The sequence below is a fragment of the Triticum aestivum genome, chromosome 5D, assembly GCF_018294505.1.
Source record: "Triticum aestivum cultivar Chinese Spring chromosome 5D, IWGSC CS RefSeq v2.1, whole genome shotgun sequence".
In the NCBI taxonomy this organism is placed as follows: Eukaryota; Viridiplantae; Streptophyta; class Magnoliopsida; order Poales; family Poaceae; genus Triticum; species Triticum aestivum.
In genome coordinates, this window is record NC_057808.1 from 489,779,142 (window position 1) to 489,802,903 (window position 23,762).

A 23,762-nucleotide genomic window follows, 5' to 3' on the forward strand; every position below is an offset into this window, starting at 1 on the left:
TGCTGGAACCAGCATCTCCGTTAGGAGAGCATCTGCTGGATCTTCGGGCAGGGGAGCCGGACAATCGATCTACTCCGCTGTCGCTACCCAGTCCTGTTGAATGGCGTGGAGGTTTAGATCCCGTGCGTGGTTATACTGGGGAAAAGAACATCTTATTAGATGTAAAAGACTTACCAGATTGGCAGGGCGCTTTGCGCTGAGTCCACGGTCCTCGGTGAGGGGAGGAGGTACTTCGGCGCCCTTGAACAGCACCTTCCAGACGTCCTTGTGCGTCGTGTCGAAGAGCTCTCGCAGCGTCTGGTGCTCAGCCTGGTCGAACTCCCACAAATTGAATGCCCATCTTTGACACGGGAGGATTCGGCGAAAGAGCATGACTTGGACCACGTTGAAGAGCTTGATTTTCTTGCTCATCATGTTTTTGATGCATGTCTGGAGTCCAGTCAGCTCTACCAAGGAACCCCAAGACAGGCCCTTCTCTTTCCAGGAGGTGAGCCGCATGGGGATTCCGGATCAAAAGTCGGGGGCCGCCACCCAGTTGGTGTCGGGCGGCTCGGTGATGTAGAACCACCCCGATTGCCACCCCTTTATGGTCTCCACATAGGAGCCTTCGAGCCAGGTGACGTTGGGTATTTTTCCCACCATGGCGCCTCCGCACTCCGCTTGCTGGCCGACCACCACCTTCGGTTTAACATTGAAGGTCTTCAGCCACAGGCCAAAGTGGGGCTTGATGCGGAGGAAGGCCTTGCACACAACGATGAATGTCGAGATGTTGAGGAAGGAATTAGGGGAAAGATCGTGAAGATCGATCCCATAGTAATACATGATGCCGCGAACGAATGGGTGGAGGGGAAACCCTAGCCCACGGACAAAGTGAGGGAGGAATACAACCCTCTCATGGGGTTCCGGAGTAGGGACGATCTGTCCCGCCATCGGGAGACGGTGGCTGATTTTCTTGGCCAGATACCCGACCTCCCGAAGCTTTTTGATATCCTTCTCCCGGACGGTAGATGCCATCCATTTGCCTCCTGCTCCGGATCTGGACATTTTCGGAAGGACTTTTGTGGGCAGAAAAGATGAATGCTTGGGCGCTGGAGCTCGGGCGGAGGGGAATAGATCGGGAAGAAGAAAGTGTGGGTGCGAATGGCAGTTCTTATCCCCTTATAAAGGCAGCAGGTATTCTGCGCCTCCCCACTTGCCCGGTAAAATTGCTTATTCCCCAAGCGCTGTGATTGATGGCGTGCCTGGGTTACCCACACCCGTATTGATGAGAATCCCGTGATAAGGGGACACGATCTCTGCTTCGACAAGACGTGCCAAGAAAACCGCCCCGCGATATGTGCAGTGGCTGGTTATGAAAAACGGTTCGAATAATGACCGGGCTGTGGTGTGATGTCATGTGTCAGCAGATTAGATTTGTGGAAAGATTATTCTCTCTACGGTGGTATGTGGAATTTGTTTTGCAGAGCCGGACACTATCCTTGTGTTTAAAATCTTCTATGGAGTATTCAGAGGAAGAACCCGCCTTGCAATGCCGAAGACAATCTGCACGCCGGACTCATCATCATTGAAGCCTGGTTCAGGGGCTACTAAGGGAGTCCTGGATTAGGGGGTCCTCGGACAGCCGGACTGTATCCTTTGGCCGGACTGTTGGATTATGAAGATACAAGATTGAAGACTTCGACCCGTGTCCGGATGGGACTCTCCTTGCCGTGGAAGGCAAGCTTGGCAATACGGATATGTAGATCTCCTCCCTTGTAACCGACTCTGTGCAACCCTAGCCCCCTCCGGTGTCTATATAATCCGGAGGGTTTAGTCCGTAGGACAACAACAATCATACCATACGCTAGCTTCTAGGGTTTAGCCTCTACGATCTCGTGGTAGATCAACTCTTGTAGTACTCATATCATCAAGATCAATCAAGCAGGAAGTAGGGTATTACCTCCATCGAGAGGGCCCGAACCTGGGTAAACATCGTGTCCCCCGCCTCCTGTTACCATCCGCCTTAGACGCACAGTTTGGGACCCCCTCCCGAGATCCGCCGGTTTTGACACCGACAGCCACCTCGTTGCTTCCCTGACGTACACTCCAAGTCTCCTGGATTGCTTCCGTTCCAAAAATAACTCTCCCGAAGGTTTCATTCCATTTGGACTCCGTTTGATATTCCTATTCTTCGAAACACTGAAACAAGGGGAAAAAAAGGAACTGGCACTGGGCTCTGGGTTAATAGGTTAGTCCCAAAAATAATATAAAAGTGTAAAATAAAGCCCATAAACATCCAAAACAGATAATATAATTGCATGGAACAATCAAAAATTATAGATACGTTGGAGACGTATCAGCATCCCCAAGCTTAATTCCTGCTCGTCCTCGAGTAGGTAAATGATAAAAACAGAATTTTTGATGTGGAATGCTACCTAACATATTTATCCATGTAATTCTCTTTATTGTGGCAAGAATATTCAGATCCATAAGATTCAAGACAAAAGTTCAATATTGACATAAAAATAATGATACTTCAAGCATACTAACAAAGTAATCATGTCTTCTCAAAATAACATGGCCAAAGAAAGCTATCCCTACAAAATCATATAGTCTGGCTATGCTCTATCTTCATCACACAAAATATTTAAATCATGCACAACCCCGATGACAAGCCAAGCAATTGTTTCATACTTTTGGTGTTCTCAAACTTTTCAATCTTCACACAATACATGAGCATGAGCCATGGACATAGCACTATATGTGGAATATAATGGTGGTTGCGGAGAAGGCAAAAAGGAGAAGATAGTCTCACCTCAACTAGGCGTATCTACGGGCTATGGAGATGCCCATCAATAGATATCAATGTGAGTGAGTAGGGATTGCCATGCAATGGATGCACTAGAGCTATAAGTGTATGAAAGCTCAAAAAGAAACTAAGTGGGTGTGAATCCAACTCGCTTGCTCACGAAGACCTAGGGCATTTTGAGGAAGCCCATCATTGGAATATGCAAGCCAAGTTCTACAATGAAAGATTCCCACTAGTATATGAAAGTGACAACATAGGAGACTCTCTATCATGAAGATTATGGTGCTACTTTGAAGCACAAGTGTGGTAAAAGGATAGTAGCATTGTCCCTTCTCTCTTTTTCTCTCAATTTTTTTGTTTGGGCCTTTCCCTTTTTTATGGCCTCTTTTTTTTAGTCCGGAGTCTCATCCCGGCTTGTGGGGGAACCATAGTCTCCATCATCCTTTCCTCAGTAGGACAATGCTCTAATAATGATGATCATCACACTTTTATTTACTTACAACTCAAGAATTACAGCTCGATACTTAGAACAAAATACGACTCTATATGAAAGCCTCTGGCGGTGTACCGGCATGTGCAATGAATCAAGAGTGACATGTATGAAAGAATTATGAATGGTGGCTTTGCCACAAATACGATGTCAACTACATGATCATGCAAAGCAATATGACAATGATGGAGCGTGTCATAGTAAAGGGAATGGTGGTAAGTTGCATGGCAATATATCTCGGAATGGCTATGGAAATGCCATAATAGGTAGGTATGATGGCTGTTTTGAGGAAGGTATATGGTGGGTGTATGATACCGGCGACAGGTGCGCGGTATTAGAGAGGCTAGCAATGGTGGAAGGGTGAGAGTGCGTATAATCCATGGGCTCAACATTAGTCATAAAGAACTCACATACTTATTGCAAAAATCTATTAGTTATCGAAACGAAGTACTATGCGCATGCTCCTAGGGGGATAGATTGGTAGGAAAAGACCATCGCTCGTCCCCGACCACCACTCATAAGGAAGACAATCAATAAATAAATCATGCTCCGACTTCATCACATAACGGTTCACCATACGTGCATGCTACGGGAATCACAAACTTTAACACAAGTATTTCTCAAATTCACAACTTCTCCACTAGCATGACTCTAATATCACCATCTTCATATCTCAAAACAATTATCAAGTATCAAACTTCTCTTAGTATTCAATGCACTTTATATGAAAGTTTTTATTATACCTATCTTGGATGCTCATCACATTAGGACTAAATTCATAACCAAAGAAAACTACCATGCTATTTAAGACTCTAAAAATAATATAAGTGAAGCATGAGAGTTCGTCTATTTCTTCAAAATAAAACCACTGCCGTGCTCTAAAAGGATGTAAGTGAAGCACTAGAGCAAATGACAAACTACTCCGAAAGATATAAGTGAAGATCAAAGAGTAGTTGAATAATTATGTAACTATGTGAAGACTCTCTAACATTTAAGAATTTCAGATCCTGGTATTTTATTCAAACAGCAAGCAAATCTAAAGAAAATAAAATGACACTCCAAGCAAAACACATATCATGTGGTGAATAAAAATATAGCTCCAAATAAAGTTACCGATGAACGAAGACGAAGGAGGGGATGCCATCCGGGGCATCCCCAAGCTTAGGCTCTTGGTTGTCCTTGAATATTACCTTGGGGTGCCTTGGTCATCCCCATGTTTAGACTCTTGCCACTCCTTATTCCATAGCCCATCGAATCTTTACCCAAAACATGAAAACTTCACAACACAAAACTTATCAGAAGCTCTCGTGAGCTCCGTTAGCGAAAGAAAACAAAACACCACTTCAAGGTACTGTAATGAACTCATTCTTTATTTGTATTGGTCTTAAATCTACTTTATTCCAACTTCTCTATGGTTTACAAACTATTTTACTAGCCATAGATTCATCAAAATAAGCAAACAACACACGAAAAACAGAATCTGTCAAAAACAGAACAGTCTGTAGTAATCTGTAACTAACGCAAACTTCTGGAACTCAAAACATTCTACCAAAATAGGAAGACCTAGATAATTTGTTTATTGATATATGTCAATTGGAATCAGTATTTTATCACGTTCTGGTGATTTTAAACAATTGTTTTCGTGAACAGAAAGTTTCTGGAATTTTCAGCAAGATCAAATAACTATCATCCAAGAAGATCCTATAGGTCTTACTTGGCACAAAAACTAATTAAAACGTAAAACTACATATAACCAGAGGCTAGATAAAAAATTTATTACTAAACAGAACCGAAAAGCAAGAAACAAAAATAAATTTGGGTTGCCTCCCAACAAGCGCTAACGTTTAACGCCCCTAGCTAGGCATGATGATTTCAATGATGCTCACATAAAAGATAAGAGTTGAAACATAGCGGGAGCATCATGAAGAATATGACTAGCACATTTAAGTCTAACCCACTTCCTATGCATAGGGATTTTGTGAACAAACAACTTATTGGAGCAAGAATCATCTAGCATAGGAAGGAAAAACAAGCATAGCTTCAAGATTTTCAACACATAGAGAGGAAACATGATATTATTGCAATATTTTGAAGCATATGATCCTCTCTCATAGTAATTTTCAGTAGCATCATGAAATAATTCAACAATATAACCATCACATAAAGAATTCTTTTCATGATCTACAAGCATAGAATTTTTATTACTCTCCACATAAGCAAATTTCTTCTCATGAGGAATAGTGGGAGTGTCATAAGAGACTCGAATACTATAAATTGTTTCCACATTAAAAGAGTAATGTTCTGAAAAAGGGTAATCATAATCATGACAAGTTTTATAAATATAATCATCACTACTTTTTATAGCATATGTATCGTCACAATAATCATCATAAATAGGAGGCATGCTATCATCATAATAAATTTGCTCATCAAAACTTGGGGGACTAAAAATATCATCTCCATTAAACGTAGCATCCCCAAGCTTGGGACAAACATTAATTGCAGCAAATATATTCTCAAACATGTCACTCTCATCAAACATAGCATCCCCAAGCTTGGGCCTTTTCATATCATAAGCATAATCACTCTCATCATTAATAGTATGGATAGCACCAATAGTATAGCAATTATCATCATCACAATGAGTAATAGGAGCAAAATCATTTGGGAGAGATACCTTTCTACCTTTGCTTCTCCGTCTTTTCTTTTTCTTCTTCACATCATGTGTGGGTTCAATCCTCTTTTTGGGGCTCCTTATTAATGAGATTGGTTGAATAGAAGGCTCCTCCTCGTTACCTGATTCATGATAAGAAATAATAGGAGAATATTGGGAAGTCTCTTCCCTTTCGTTAGTATTCTCTTCATCTTCTATTTGTTTTCTTTTCTTTATGTAATTGGCAATATAAGGATTTTCAATGCAATTCACGGCACAATACATATAAATTTGTTCTAGATCAATATCGAGGAATTTCTCAAGGTTATATTCTGGAATGTGCTTAGTTTGACGTTTCATTTCTTCATAACCCAAAAGCAAACTAAGTTCATTATGATGTGCAAGGGAAATCAAGTCATCACAATTTTTGGACACGATTCGATCATGAAACAATTTGCATCAGAGATTTAAATGACCATGTTCATTGCAAAGTTCACAAGTACGGTGAAGATATTTTAAATTTTCAGCACTAACATTTAGCCTTTCTTGCAACCATTTAGTTTCCAAATACTTATGCCTCTTGCAAAATCTATTTTCCCTATTTGGTATGTACTTGGAAACTCTATGCACTCCACAAAAGTCGACATGCTTATAAGAGATATTCTCATCATGACTAGTGCAATCATCATTAGTACTATGGATATTCAAGGAGTTCATACTAACAACATTGCAATCATGCTCATCATTCAAAGGTTTAGTGCCAAACATTTTATAGACTTCTTCTTCTAGCACTTGAGCACAATTTTCCTTTCCATCATTCTCACGAAAGATATTAAAAAGATGAAGCGTATGAGGCAAACTCAATCCCATTTTTTTGTAGTTTTCTTTTATAGACTAAACTAGTGATAAAACAAGAAACTAAAAGATTCGATTGCAAAATCTAAAGATATACCTTCAAGCACTCACCTCCCCGGCAACGGCGCCAGAAAAGATCTTGATGTCTGCTACGCAACCTTCTTCCTGTAGACGTTGTTGGGCCTCCAAGTGCAGAGGTTTGTAGGACAGTAGCAAATTTCCCTCAAGTGGATGACCTAAGGTTTATCAATCCGTGGGAGGCGTAGGATGAAGATGGTCTCTCTCAAGCAACCCTGCAACCAAATAACAAAGAGTCTCTTGTGTCCCCAACACACCCAATACAATGGTAAATTGTATAGGTGCACTATTTCGGCGACGAGATGGTGATACAAGTGCGATATGGATGGTAGATATAGGTTTTTGTAATCTGAAAATATATAAACAGCAAGGTAACTAGTGATAAAGGTGAGCACAAACGGCATTGCAATGCTTCGAAACAAGGCCTAGGGTTCATACTTTCACTAGTGCAAGTTCTCTCAACAATAATAACACAATTGGATCATATAACTATCCCTCAACATGCAACAAAGACTCACTCCAAAGTCACTAATAGCGGAGAACAAACGAAGATATTATTGTAGGGTACGAAACCAGCTCAAAGTTATTCTTTCGGATCGATCTATTCAAGACTCCGTAATAAAATAACACGAAGCTATTCTTTCCGTTCAATCTATCATAGAGTTCGTACTAGAATAACACCTTAAGACACAAATCAACCAAAACCCTAATGTCACCTAGATACTCCAATGTCAGCTCAAGTATCCGTGGGTATGATTATACGATATTGCTACCTCTTGAGCACTGCGTTGGTTTTCCCTTGAAGAGGAAAGGGTGATGCAGTAATGTAGCGTAAGTATTTCCCTCAGTTTTTGAGAACCAAGGTATCAATCCAGTAGGATATCACGCTCGAGTCCCACGCACCGACACAAACAAATAAGAACCTCGCAACCAACGCGATAAAGGGGTTGTCAATCCCTTCACGGTCACTTACGAGAGTGAGATCTGATAGATATGATAAGGTAATATTTTTTTGGTATTTTTATGATAAAGAGAAATAAAGATGCAAAGTAAAATAAACGGCAATAGAAATAGCTAAGTGTTGGAAGATTAATATGATGGAAAATAGACCCGGGGGCCATAGGTTTCACTAGTGGCTTCCCTCAAGAGCATAAGTATTGTGAACAAATTACTGTCATGCAACTGATAGAATTGAGCATAGTTATGAGAATATCTAGGTATAATCATGTATATAGGCATCACATCCGTGACAAGTAGACCGACTCCTGCCTGCATCTACTACTATTACTCCACACATCGACCGCTATCCAGCATGCATCTAGAGTATTAAGTTCATAAGAACAGATTAACGCTTTAAGCAAGATGACATGATGTAGAGGGATAAACTCATGCAATATCATATAAACCCCATCTTTTTATCCTCGATGGCAACAATACAATACGTGTCATTTCCTTTTCTGTCACTGGGATCGAGCACCGCAAGATTGAACCCAAAGCTAAGCACTTCTCCCATTGCAAGAAAGATCAATCTAGTAGGCCAAACCAAAATGATAATTCGAAGAGACTTGCAAAGATAACCAATCATACATAAAAGAATTTAGAGGAGATTCAAATATTGTTCATAGATAAACTTGATCATAAACCAACAATTCATCGGATCTCGACAAACACACCGCAAAAGAAGATTACATCGAATAGATCTCCAAGAGAATCGAGGAGAACTTTGTATTGAGATCCAAAGAGAGAGAAGAAGCCATCTAGCTAATAACTATGGACCCGAAGGTCTGAGGTAAACTACTCACACATCATCGGAGAGGCTCTGGTGTTGATGTAGATGACCTCCGTGATCAATGCCCCCTCCGGCGGAGCGCCGGAAAAGGCCCCAAGATGGGATCTCACGGGTATAGAAGGTTGCGGCGGTGGAAATAGGGTTTTGGCTCCGTATCTGATGTTTTGGGGGTACGTAGGTATATATAGGAGGAAGAAGTACGTCGGTGGAGCAACGTGGGCCCTGTCAGTGTCAAAACCGGCGGATCTCGGGTAGGGGGACCCGAACTGTGCGTCTAGGATCGATGGTAACAGGAGACGGGGGACACGATGTTTACCCAGGTTCGGGCCCTCTCTATGGAGGTAATACCCTACTTCCTGCTTGATTGATCTTGATGAATATGAGTGTTACAAGAGTTGATCTACCACGAGATCATAATGGCTAAACCCTAGAAGCCTAGCCTATGTGTATATGGTAATGAATGTGTCCTATCCGGACTATACTCTCCGGTTTATATAGACACCGGAGAGATCTAGGGTTACATGGAGTCGGTTACATAAGAAGGAATCTTCACAGCTGGTCGCCTAGCTTGCCTTCCACGCCAAGGAAAGTCCAATCCGGACACGAGTATGGTCTTCGGTCTTCATGTCTTCACAGCCCATCAGTCCGGCCCATGGATAGTAGGCCGCACGCCCGAGGACCCCTTAGTCCAGGACTCCCTCAGTAGCCCCTGAACCTGGCTTCAATGGCGAGTAGTCCGGCGCGTAGATTGTCTTCGGCATTGCAAGGCGGGTTCCCCCTTCTTCGAACTCCAAGATAGTCTTCGGATGTAGTAGATATATCCGGACCTGTATATATAGTTGCAGAAAATATACGAGCCTAATTTATTGGCAACTGTTTATGACATCACGCCTGCCCATTCACTATTTCCAACCGTTGGCTGGCGCGTCGCCCCACGTCTCGGGACGCGGTTTTACTAGCTTGTCTTGCCAAGGCAGAGATCGTGTTCCCTTATTCACGGGATTTTCATTAATGCAGGCGTGGGTAACCCAACCGTCCCCCGGGTACAACTCTCTGGAGATTGGTAAGTTTCGAGACCCAGGTGGATACGCTTAGTACTTGGGGTCTTTATATAGGGTCCCAGACTCGTCTTCTTCCTTTGCGCTCGCTTCTTCCTCAACCCTAGCCACCCCAAGTTCCAACCCTTGGGTTCCCATCGCCACTAGCCCCAATCATGTCCGGATCTAGCCGTCCAGGCCGGTGGGTGGCTTCTTCTGTCACAGAGGAGGATATTGCGAAGCTCCGCGCAGCGAGGTATCTGACCCCGGAAATCCTCCATCGGCTTCCTACACAGGGGCACGTCGTTCCTACCCCCAAATCCGGCGAGAGGGTAGTGTTTGTCTCCCACTTCCTCCATGGGTTAGGGTTCGCGCTTAACCCCTTCGTCCGGGGGCTCATGTTTTACTATGGGCTAGACTTTCACGATCTGGCCCCGGACTCTATTCTCCTCATCTCGACATTTATCGTCACATGTGAGGCCTTCCTCCGGACTCCTCCGCACTTTGGTTTGTGTCTCAAGACCTTTGACATGAGGCCGCAGGTGACAGAGGAGGAGCAGGCAGAGTGCGGCAGTGTCACAATAGGCAAGCTTGCCAGCGCGGTTTGGTTTGAAGGATCTTTCGCCAAGTCTTCCGACCTATGGCAGCAGAGGTGGTTTTATATCAATGAGCCGCGGGGCTCCAAGTGGGTGGCTATGCCTGCGTTCCGACCCGGCTCTCCAATTCAGCTTGCTTCATGGATCAATAAGGGACTGGACTGGGGATCCGTCAATGAACTGCAGACTCTGCAAGGTCGCGTCCGAAGCCTTACCGAGAAGGGCGCCGGTCTTGTGAACGTCGTTCAAGTAATGCTAGTCCACCGGACCCTGCCATATCAGCGGCGTCCTCTCCGTATGTGGGAGTTTAATCCCGAAGGACGGCGGGCTCTTCAGCACTTCCTCGGCACTACGCACGAGGGAATGTGGAAATTATATTTCGGGGAACGAGAGCAATGGCCGGATACCACCGAAGATGTTGGCCTCAACTGCAATCATCCGGACACCGTGGTAAGTATTCGATCTCTGCACACCCTTTATTTGAGTATCTCTTGGTAAGATATTGAACAATCCGTCCCTTCACATGGCTGGATAAAGAAAGCGGTGTTGATCTGGTGTCCGGCGCCCCTTCCCGAAGACTCTGCGAACGCCCTACTAACAAGGATGCTGACTCCGACACCATACCAGGTGTCTGCGGAGGAGGGAGAGAACAGGGAGGCCAGAGGTGGTCTCTTCCCCAAGGATAAATCGGACGTTGTGTTCGGGGAAACCGAAACCCTCTTGCCCGAGGGCAAAGGTGCAGAGGAGGCCTTCCATGGCAAGAAAAGGGCCGCTTCTGAAGGTCAGGAGGGGAAACCTTCCAAGAAAGGGAAAACGCCATCGACGGGCGGCTTGGGCCGGGCAAGCGATGTTGACGTGGAGTTTTATGATGAGGATAAACCTTCGGCCAAACCGTAAGTGCAGCAGGGTACTTAAACCATACCTCCTTCCTTTCTTATTACTGAAGTAATCCTCCGACATACGTATGTCCTCGCAGGTTAACGCCTGGGGTTTCCCAATTGTCCTCCTCCTCGGGAGACCTTCTTCCAGAGATGATGGAGAGTGACACGCCTTCTCTGGCCCCCTCACCCAACAGGGCGGATGATTCTGAGGTATCGTCCCGGGGGGCTCCTCCTGGTCGACAAGCAGTGCAGGAAACGAAGAGGGCATTACCCGAAGGTGGTGTCTTTGTCACTCAGGGTTCGGGAATCAAGCATGGCGGCCCCACCCTATCCGGTTTAGAGCCGGAGACGATCCCGGGGGCGAGTGGGCAGATTCCTTCAAAGGAATACCGTACTCCGGCAGCGGCTTCCGAAGACCCAGAAGCGCCGGAAATGCTGACGGACATGCTGTGACAAGCGTCCGTTTCAGAGGAACACCGTGCCTTGATGGTTACGGTGGTCGAAAAGGTTCTATCCGCGAAGAGCGGGTTGAACGAGGCCTTCACGAGCCTCCGAAGGGGTTTTGAGGTTTGTGATGTAGTTTTGCCAATTGAATAATATTGACAGAATGCACCTGTTGTATATGCAGTAGCCCCTGAGACTTGGATTGCCGTCCGACGGAAGCGATCGGAGGATCAAAAAGATATGCTCAGTTGCTAACCTTGATTTAACTTGGAATACAGGCTGCCTCCTCTCCTGCGGCTACCCGAAATACGGAAGTGGCCGAACTGCAGCGAAAGCTAGATATTGCGGAAGATGACATTGCATTGATCAACAGGCGTCTTGATGACTCGCAAGTTATATATGTCGATCATTTCTTACACCAATGTGCTTGTAATGTAGGCCTGATGCCGAAAAGGGTTTATATGAAATGTGCATGATTGCAGATGGTGCTGCCGCCGTTGAAGCTCTTCGGGCGGAGCTAGCTCGGGCCAAGGAGCAGGCCCGGCGTAGTGATGCGGCTGCCGAGAAGGCATCGGCTGATCTAAGAGCCGAACAAGTAGCTCGGCGCCAAAGTGAGGAGAAAATATCCGCACTGGCGCTTGAATTGAAGAATATTGCCAGCCGATGTGAATTCCTTGAGAAGGAGAATAAAGCCAAAATGGCTGAGCTTGATAAGTCCGTACGAGAGGCGAGTGAAGCTCGGTCTGAATCTAGGGCAGCTCGTGAAGAGATTCGGCAGGCTAAGGAGATAGCGGCCGGTAAGCCCTTTTTGCTTCACACCAAGTTTGGCGATCCGGACTGTGCTTAGCTAAACCAGGTCTGGAGTTCTCCGGCTGAATTTTTTGACTTGCCGAAGAGTTCTTCCGATACGGCGCAATTTTACGACGCACAAGAGGGGTATGCAACAGAGAAGCTTTTCTGGTCACAATTCGGCGCGTCGAAGCGCCCTCTGTTGCTCAATGAACAGATGTCCTAGTGGGCCGAGCTTCATAGGATATCTGGCGACGCCATGAAGAACGTCATAATCCGGTTGTGGCCAAGTGAGCCTATTCCGAGTAGTTATTTTGGCATGGTGCGGCGACTTGTTGACACGGTGCCACATATCAACGCTGTGAAGCGGTCGGCGTGCATTGAGGGTGCACGGATGGCCTTTGCCAGAGTCAAAACATTTTGGGGAAAGATGAAGGCCATTGATGTTGCGGCGAGGAGTCCACCCAAGGGCCAGGACCGTAATGAGCCGGAGCACTATTTTGAAGACGTCTTGGATGCCGCCCGCTTGATAGAGGGTCAATGCTCGAAAGATATAATGTTCGAGTGATTTATATAATGATATAACAGACAAATTTATAGTTAATCTATTTGTATTTTGCTCAAAAGCTTGAATTCCTCCTCTGTGGCCGTTTTAGTATAATCTGAAAGTTTTCCAGTCGTTGGCTTCAGCCCCCTCGTAGGAAGTACGGGGGTGTTCGGAAAAGCATTTAATCACTCTTTATCCAACGTCTTGGTCCATAAAGGAGGTGATAATGCGGCGAACCAGGCAATCAGACTATAGGGCATTAACACTTTCACTTAGCCATAGGAGTTTTATGGTGGGGCTACGACATAGCCCCTGGTATGTATACGACGCATAGTGCTTTACATATGTTGATCTAAAAAAGATCCCTCGTGTGACACGGAGAATCACTAAAGATTCGAATAAGTCGTCAAGTGGTTGACTAGCTCTCGCCGCATCATGACAGCCAGTTTTCGGCTTTCTCTACTGAGGTGCTCATCCGGTCTAGGCCAGGGCACAATCGCAGTAGTTCTCCATTTACTACCCTTGCCGATAAAGCGGAACATAGGTTAGCAAGCACAGGAGCCGGGCAACCCAACTATTGACCAAAGACAATGATTCGGAGCTGATGCATATAAGGCCAAACTTGCGACGCCGAAGTACGCTATAGAGTTGTTCGGACTTTTACTGGCGGCTCGTTTGTTCCCATACCGGGCCCCTGGCAAGTTATGCCGAGGCGCGTCTTGTAAGGCAACCGTTACGGCCGGGCTCATTGTAGAAAGAGCATAAAAGATTAGTTCGGATAAAGTTTACTGGGAGCGGAGCAACATGCCAATGATAAATATATATAAAGAGTAAAAACCACAACCCAGCCATTTGACATGCTCGGGGTTGGGAGCAGAGGAAAAGGACATGGTATAGGCTCAAAAGAAAGAGTGCGGTCTACAAAAGCTTATTTTGGACCTCCTGTCGCACGTCTGCGCCGCCCGTCCTCGGGGAGAGGAATCCTTAACGGGAGTGGCCCCGTAGGTGAGTGTGCCGATCCGAACTTCGAGAGAGTCCGATGTAGATGTTGTCCTGATGGTCACCTGTTTTTAAGAAATGATACAAAAAAATAAGAAAGACGGATAAGAACGTTACGGGGATTCTTGCAGGGTTGTCCATATTGTGCTTCCGCCAATGCCCATGGTATCTTGAGTGCATAGTGATGTACGCGTGGTGTGAACTTTGCCAGTACAGTAGGTGGGCGGCGGAGGCCGAACTGCTATTTCCGTTCTGGGAGTGGATGAACTTCAGAGGGAAAGTGTTTCTGGCCCCTAGTGTTCGGCTGGCGAGCCGATCCGTCGTCTCTATCGCCTGGTGGCCTCCTCACCTTGTGATCGGCATTGAGCTTTCCTGCCTGCTTGAGGACCCAACAGTTTCTGTTGGTATGATTAGCTGGCCTATCAGGGTGACCGTGAATCTGACAAGGTCGGTCCAATATCCTGTCAAGGGTGGATGGTCCATCCTGGTTTGCCTTTAGTGGCTTCTTCCGTTGACCAGGCTTCGGATTGTGAAATCCAGCGTTCACCGCTGTGTCGCATGTATTACTGCGACTGTTGTGTTCGGTTCGTCGTGGCTTACCGTTGCCGTCTCGAATTTCGGAAGTGCCCGGGTCGCTGGCGTTGTTGCTTTTAGGAGCGAGCCAGCTGTCTTCTCCCGCACAAAAGCGAGTCACTAGAGCGGTAAGGGCTCTCATGGACTTGGGTCCTTCCTGGCCGAGGTGACGCGCTAGCCATTCATCCCGGACGCCATGTTTGAAGGCTGCGAGGGCTTCTGCGTCCAGACAGTCAACAATTTGGTTCTTTTTGACTAAGAACCTAGTCCATAGCTCCCTGACTGACTCGCCAGGCTTCTGGACAATATGACTTAAGTCATCGGCATGTAGAGGTCGGACATATGTTCCTTGGAAGTTGTCTCGAACGGCATCTTCCAAGTCTTCCCAGCTACCAATAGAATTTTCTGGTAAACTGTTTAGCTAGTAGCGAGCTGGCCCCTTAAGCTTGAGAGGTATGTATTTAATGGCATGAAGGTCGTCTCCGCGAGCCATGTGAATATGGAGGAGGTAATCCTTAATCCATACCGCGGGATCTGTTGTTCCATCGTATGATTCGATGTTAATGGGTTTGAACCCGTCTGGGAATTCGTGCTCCATTACCTCGTCAGTGAAGCCGAGAGGGTGTGCAGCTCCTCTATGTTGGGCCACACTGTGAAGCACCTCCAGCGGACTCCTCTTACAGAGTTCGGACCGGGCGTGGTCGGCTCTGTAGTGTCCGAATGGGTGACCATCATAGTTGGTCGGGGTGTATCTCCGTGATCTGTACATCGATCTTGTGCGCCATGCTCTATCCTTCGGGTCTTGGTTGATGTCGCGAGTGTTCCCTTGAGCTGTTTTGCTCTTGATTTGACGGCCGGATGGGTTGGTATGTTGCTCTGTTTGGGCTGCTGCTTTGTCTGGACCGAACTGTGGCCGGCCCGCCGCATTGTTCGATGGTGGTGTGGGCTCCAGCGCCCTGCCATCGTATTGAGGGAGCCACCTACCCTTTGGGTGGCTTTTGTCTGGGCTATTAAGGCCGTATTCTTCGGCAGCCAAGACCTCGGTCCATCTATCATTGAGCAAATCTTGGCTTGCTTGAAGTTCCAGCTGCTTCTTCCTTAAGCTCCTTGCAGTGGCTATAAGCCGGCGTTTGAAACGCTCCTGCTCGAGAGGATCCTTAGGCACGATATCCTCGCTGCCGAGGATCTCCTCTTCCTCGGAGGGTGGGAGATAATTGCTGTCCTCCGAGTCTCCATATGTGGCCTGTTCATCAGGGCTGTCTTGCCCGCTTTCCTGTTCCTCCTGTTCGGATTCTACCTCAACAGGGTCTTCATTGTCCGGAGTGTTGTCTTTTTTGGTGCTAGCAGTGTTTTCTCTTGGGCGATGTGGCTTGGAGCGGCGCCGTGGGCGCCGGTGTTCGGACTGTGTACCAGGAGGTTTATTCTCGACTGGATCCTTCTCATCATCGGGTGTGTCTATCATACACACATCATACCAGGAAGTGGCCATCTCGTGTCTAGCGGGTAGCGAGCTCTGGCCCTGCCCCTCATCGTCGTCCATACGAGCGATGTCTTTGGAGCGGGGGTCAGGCGTGTTGGTTGGGTCTTCGACGGTGGCTATAAAGTGGGTGGCGGGTGGGAAGCAAAATTCTCCATCATCCGCCGTAAGTTCGAACCGAACATAGTTCGGCGACGAGCCATCTGCCAGGGATAGGTTTTTAATGATTTTAGTAGGTCGCCCATGGGCAAGTGTTGGAAGACATCTGCGGCGCTGAACTTGAAGATCGATAACCGATCGAGTTCGGTATCCGCAGGCTCGCAGGGTTCAGAACTCGACGCCGGAGAAGAGTCTGGGATTCTGTTGATGCAGATGCCGTACGCAGTGGAATCTGCGAGCGGCTCCAACGCCGCAGAATCGGTAGCCCCTGCGATGGGCTTAAGCTTCCCATCTTCGGGGGACTTGATCTGCTCCGGATCTAAGGCTAGAGTTGCCGCAGGAGCTCTCTCCTGGATGCGGCCCGATGACAGGTTTAAGCCATGTCCATCGGGGCAGCGGGGAGCGATTGCCGCGATCTTGAATCCGTCGAAGATCAAGTCTCCATGGATGTCCGCAACGTAGCTCAAGCTTCCGAATCTGACCTGATGGCCAGGGGTGTAGCTGTCGATCTGCTCCAGATGGCCAAGCGAGTTGGCCCACAGTATGAAGCCGCCGAACACGAAGATCTGTCCGGGGAGAAAGGTTTCTCCCTAGACAACGTCATCATCGACGATTGAAGGGGCCATCAAACCTTTTGACGACGGCACAGCGGAACTCTCAATGAAAGCACCAATGTCGGTGTCAAAACCGGCGGATCTCGGGTAGGGGGTCCCGAACTGAGCGTCTAGGATCGATAGTAACAGGAGACAGGGGACATGATGTTTACCCAGGTTCGGGCCCTCTCTATGGAGGTAATACCCTACTTCCTGCTTGATTGATCTTGATGAATATGAGTGTTACAAGAGTTGATCTACCACGAGATCATAATGGCTAAACTCTAGAAGCCTAGCCTATGTGTATATGGTAAATGAATGTGTTCTATCCGGACTATGCTCTCCGGTTTATATAGACACCGGAGAGATCTAGGGTTACATGGAGTCGGTTACATAAGAAGGAATCTTCACAGCTGGTCGCCTAGCTTGCCTTCCACGCCAAGGAAAGTCCAATCCGGACACGAGTATGGTCTTCGGTCTTCATGTCTTCACAGCCCATCAGTCCGGCCCATGGATAGCAGGCCGGACACCCGAGGACCCATTAGTCCAGGACTCCCTCAGGCCCCACGAACCTGGGTAAACATCGTGTCCCCCGTCTCCTGTTACCATCGATCCTAGACGCACAGTACGGGACCCCCTACCCGAGATCCGCCGGTTTTGACACCGACAGCCACCTCGTTACTTCCCTGACGTACACTCCAAGTCTCCTGGATTGCTTCCGTTCCAAAAATAACTCTCCCGAAGGTTTCATTCCGCTTGGACTCCGTTTGATATTCCTTTTCTTCGAAACACTGAAACAAGGGAAAAAACAAGAACTGGCACTGGGCTCTAGGTTAATAGGTTAGTCCCAAAAATAATATAAAAGTGTAAAATAAAGCCCATAAACATCCAAAACAGATAATATAATAGCATGGAACAATCAAAAATTATAGATACGTTGGAGACATATCAAACATGCCTACACTTCCAACATACATTTTCTGAGAGAGAACCACCTACACTTGTGTTGAGGTCAAGATATTCCATTCCAACCACATAAATCTTGATCTCTAGGCTTCCCCAAGTTTCTTTCCACTCAAATCATCTTTCTACCAAATCGAATCCTATGAGAGAGAGTTGAGTGTTGGGGAGACTATCATTTGAAGCACAAGAGCAAGGAGTTCATCATCAACACACCATCTATTACCTCTTGGAGATTGGTGTCTCCTAGATTGGCTAGGTGTCACTTGGGAGCCTCCGTCAAAATTGTGGAGTTGAACCAAGGAATTTGTAAGGGCAAGGAGATCGCCTACTTCGTGAAGATCTACCCGAGTGAGGCAAGTCCTTCGTGGGCGACGGCCATGGTGGGATAGACAACGTTGCTTCTTTGTGGACCCTTCGTGGGTGGAGCCCTCCATGGACTCGCGCAACCGTTACCCTTCGTGGGTTGAAGTCTCCATCAACTTGGATGTACGATAGCACCACCTATCGCAACCACGGATAAAAAATCTCCGTGTCAACATTGCGTTTGCTCCCTCAAACTCCTCCCTTTGCCTTCATATGCACTTGTTTTACATTCCGCTGCTATACTCTTAGAATTGCATGTGTAGGTTGATTACTTGAGTTGTGCTAAGTGTTGGGGAACGTAGCAGAAATTCAAAATTTTCCTACGTGTCACCAAGATCAATCTAGGAGATGCTAGCAACGAGAGGGGAGGAGTGCATCTACATACCCTTGTAGATCGCGAGTGGAAGCGTTCAAGAGAACGGGGTTGATGGAGTCGTATTCGTCGTGATCCAAATCACCGATGATCCTAGCGCCGAACGGACGGCACCTCCGCGTTCAACACACGTATGGAGCGGGGACGTCTCCTCCTTCTTGATCCAGCAAGGGGGGAGGAGAAGTTGATGGAGATCCAGCAGCACGACGGCGTGGTGGTGGAAGTAGCGGGATCCCGCCAGGGCTTCGCCAAGCTCAAGCGGGGAGGACGAGGTGTCACGGGAGGGAGGGAGGCGCCAGGGCTTGGGGTGCTGCTCCCATGCGCCTCCCCACTATATATAGGGGTGGAGGGGCTGGTTTCTTGCCCTCCAAGTCCATTGGGGCGTTGGCAAAGGTGGGGGAAAGAAATCCCATCATTTCCCTTCCCCACCGATTGTTATCCCCCTTTTTTAGGGATCTTGATCTTATCCCTTCGGGATATGATCTTATTCCTTCTAAGGTGGGATCTTGGTGCACCTTGACCAGGGGTGTGGGGCCTTGCCCCCACTACCCACGTTCATGTGGGTCCCCCATGCAGGTGGGCCCCACTTCGGATCCTTCTAGAACCTTCCTGGTACAATACCGAAAAGTCCCGAACATTTTCCGGTGGCCAAAATAGGACTTCCCATATATAAATCTTTACCTCCGGACCATTCCGGAACTCCTCGTGACGTCCGGGATCTCATCCGGGACTCCGAAAAACTTTCGGTTAACCGCATACTAACATCTCTACAACTCTAGCGTCACCGAACCTTAAGTGTGTAGACCCTACGGGTTCGGGAGACATGCAGACATGACCGAGACGACTCTCCGGTCAATAACCAATAGCGGGAACTGGATACCCATGTTGGCTCCCACATGTTCCACGATGATCTCATCAGATGAACCACGATGTCGAGGATTCAATCAATCCCGTATACAATTCCCTTTGTCAATCGGTACGTTACTTGCCCGAGATTCGATCCTCGGTATCCCAATACCTTGTTCAATCTCGTTACTGGCAAGTCACTTTACTCGTACCATAATGCATGATCCCGTGGCTAACTCCTTAGTCACATTGAGCTCATTATGATGATGCATTACCGAGTGGGCCCAGAGATACCTCTCCGTCATACGGAGTGACAAATCCCAGTCTCGATTCGTGCCAACCCAACAGACACTTCCGGAGATACCTGTAGTGCACCTTTATAGCCACCCAGTTACGTTGTGACGTTTGGTACACCCAAAGCATTCCTACGGTATCCGGGAGTTGCACAATCTCATGGTCCAAGGAAATGATACTTGACATTAGAAAAGCTCTAGCAAACGAACTACACGATCTTGTGCTATGCTTAGGATTGGGTCTTGTCCATCACATCATTCTCCTAATGATGTGATCTCGTTATCAATGACATCCAATGTCCATGGTCAGGAAACCATTACCATCTATTGATCAACGAGCTAGTCAACTAGAGGCTTACTAGGGACATGTTGTGGTCTATGTATTCACACATGTATTACGGTTTCCAGTTAATACAATTATAGCATGAACAACAGACAATTATCATGAACAAGGAAATACAATAATAACCATTTTATTATTGCCTCTAGGGCATATTTCCAACAGTCTCCCACGTGCACTAGAGTCAATAATCTAGTTCACATCACCATGTGATTAACACTCAAAGTTCACATCGCCATGTGACTAATACCCAAGAGTTTACTAGAGTCAATAATCTAGTTCACATCACCATGTGATTAACACTCAATGAGTTCTAGGGTTTGATCATGTTATGCTTACGAGAGAGGTTTTAGTCAACGGGTCTGCAACATTCAGATCCGTGTGTGCTTTACAAATCTCTATGTCATCTTGTAGATGCAGCTACCACGCGCTACTTTGAGCTATTCCAAATAACTGCTCTACTATACGAATCCGGTTCACTACTCAGAGTCATCCGGATTAGTGTCAAAGTTTGCATCGACGTAACCCTTTACGACGAACCCCCTTTCCACCTCCATAATCGAGAAAATTCCTTAGTCCACTAGATACTAAGGATAAGTTCGACCGCTGTCATGTGATCCCTTCCTGGATCACTATTGTACCCCTTGACTAACTCATGGCAAGGCACACTTCAGGTGTGGTACACAGCATAGCATATTGTAGAGCCTACGTCTAAAGCATAGGGGACGACCTTCGTCCTTTCTCTTTCTTCTGCCGTGGTCACGTCTTGAGTCTTACTCAATACTCACACCTTGTAACACAGCCAAGAGCTCCTTCTTTGTTGATCTATTTTGAACTCCTTCAAAATCCTGTCAAGGTATGTATTCATTTGAAAGTACTATTAAGCGTTTTTGATCTATCCTTATAGATCTTGATGCTCAATGTTCAAGTAGCTTAATCCAGGTTTTCCATTGAAAAACACTTTTCAAATAACCCTGGATGCTTTCCAGAAATTCTACATCATTTCTGATCAACAATATGTTAACAACATATACTCATAAAAAATTCTATAGTGCTCCCACTCACTTCTTTGGAAATACAAGTTTCTCATGAACTTTGTATAAACCCAAAATCTTTGATCATCTCATCAAAGCGTTCATTCCAACTCCGAGATGCTTACTCCAATCCTTAGAAGGATCGTTGGAGCTTTGCATACTTGTTAGCATCTTTCAGGATTGACAAAACCTTCTGGTTGTATCACATACAACCTTTCCTCAAGAAAATCATTGAGGAAACAATGTTTTGACATCCTATCTGCAAGATTTCATAAATAATGCAGTAACTGCTAATATAATTCTAACAGACTCTTAGCATCGCTACGAGTGAGAAAGTCTCATCGCAGTCAACTCCTTGAACTTGCCGGAACACATCTTAACGACAAGTCGAGCTTTCTTAATGGTGACACTTACCATCATTGTCTGTCTTCCCTTTAAAATCCATCTGTACCCAACAGCCTTACGACCATCAAGTAGTTCTTTCAAAGTCTATACTTTGTTTTCATACATGGATCCTCTCTGATTTTATGGCCTCGAGCCATTCGTCGGAATCCGGGCCCACCATCGCTTCTCCATAACTCGTAGGTTCATTGTTGTCTAGCAACATGACTTCCAAGACAGGATTACGTACCACTCTGAAGTAGTACGCATCCTTGTCATCCTATGAGGTTTGGTAGTGACTTGATCTGAAGTTTCATGATCACTATCATAAGCTTCCACTTCAATTGGTGTATGTGCCACAGGAACAACTTCCTGTGCCCTGCTACACATTAGTTGAAGTGATGGTTCAATGACCTCATCAAGTCTCCACCATCCTCCCACTCAATTCTTTCGAGAGAAACTTTTCCTCGAGAAAGGACCCGTTTCTAGAAACAATCACTTTTGCTTCCAGATCTGAAATAGGAGGTATACCCAACTGTTTTGGGTATTCTATGAAGATGCATTTATCCGCTTTGGGTTCGAGCTTATCAGCCTGAAACTTTTTCACATAAGCGTCGCAGCCCCAAACTTTTAAGAAACGACAGCTTAGGTTTCTCTAAACCACAGTTCATACGGTGTCGTCTCAACGGAATTGTGTGGTGCCCTATTTAATGTGAATGCGGTTGTCTCTAATGCCTAACCCATGAACGATAGTGGTAATTCGATAAGAGACATCATGGCATGCACCATATCCAATAGGGTGCAGTTATGATGTTCGGACACACCATCACACTATGGTGTTCCAAGCGGTATTAGTCGTGAAACAATTTCCACAATGTCTTAATTGTGTGCCAAATTCGTAACTCACATATTCATCTCTATGATCACATCATAGACATTTTATCCTCTTGTAACGATGATCTTCAACTTCACTCTGAAATTACTTGAACCTTTCAATAATTCAGACTTGTGTTTCATCAAGTAAATATTCTCAGCATATACTCAAATCATCTGTGAAGTAAGAACATAACGATATCCACTGCGTGCGTCAGCACTCATTGGACTGCACACATCAAATGTATTACTTCCAACAAGTTGCTCTCTTATTCCATCTTACTGAAAACGAGGCCTTTCAGTCATCTTGCCCATGTGGTATGATTTGCATGTCTCAAGTGATTCAAAATCAAGTGAGTCCAAATGATCCATCTGTATGGACTTTCTTCATGCATGTATACTAATAGACATGGTTCGCATGTCTCAATCTTTTCAAAAACAAGTGAGTCCAAAGATCCATCAACATGGAGCTTCTTCATGCATTTTATACCAATATGACTCAAGTGGCAATGCCACAAGTATGTGGTACTATCATTACTATCTTATATCTTTTGGCATGAACATGTGTATCACTACGATCGAGATTCAATAAACCATTCATTTTAGGTGCAAGACCATTCAAGGTATTATTCAAATAGACAGAGTAACCATTATTCTCCTTTAATGAATAACCGTATTGCGATAAACATAATCCAATCATGTCTATGCTCAACGCAAACACCAAATAATAATTATTCAGGTTTAACCCCAATCTCGATGGTAGAGGGAGCATGTGATGCTTGATCACATCAACCTTGGAAACACTTCCAACACATATCGTCATCTCACCTTTAGCTAGTCTCCGTTTATTCCGCAGCTTTTATTTCGAGTTACTAACACTTAGCAACCGAACTGGTATCTAATACCCTGGTGCTACTAGGAGTACTAGTAAAGTACACATTAATATAATGTATATCCAATATACTTCTGTCGACCTTGCCAGCCTTCTCATCTACGAAGTATCTAGGGTAGTTCTGCTTCAGTGACCGTTCCCCTCATTTCAGAAGCACTTAGTCTCGGGTTTGGGTTCAACCTTGGGTTTCTTCACTAGAGCAGCAACTGATTTGCCGTTTCATGAAGTATCCCTTCTTGCCCTTGCCCTTCTAGAAACTAGTGGTTTTACTAACCATCAACAATTGATGCTCCTTCTTGATTTCTACTTTCGCGGTGTCAAACATCGCGAGTTGCTCAAGGATCATCATGTCTATCCCTGATATGTTATAGTTCATCACGAAGCTCTAATAGCTTGGTGGCAGTGACTATGAAGAACCATCACTATCTCATCTGGAAGATTAACTCCCACTCGATTCAAGTGATTGTAGTACTCAGACAATCTGAGCACATGCTCAACGATTGAGCTTTTCTCCCTTAGTTTGCAGGCTTAAGAAACTTGTCAGAGGTCCCATACCTCTTGACGTGGGCATTAGTCTGAAATCCCAATTTCAGTCTTTGGAACATCTCATATGTTCTGCGACGTTTCAAAACCGTCTTTGGTGCCACAATTTTAAA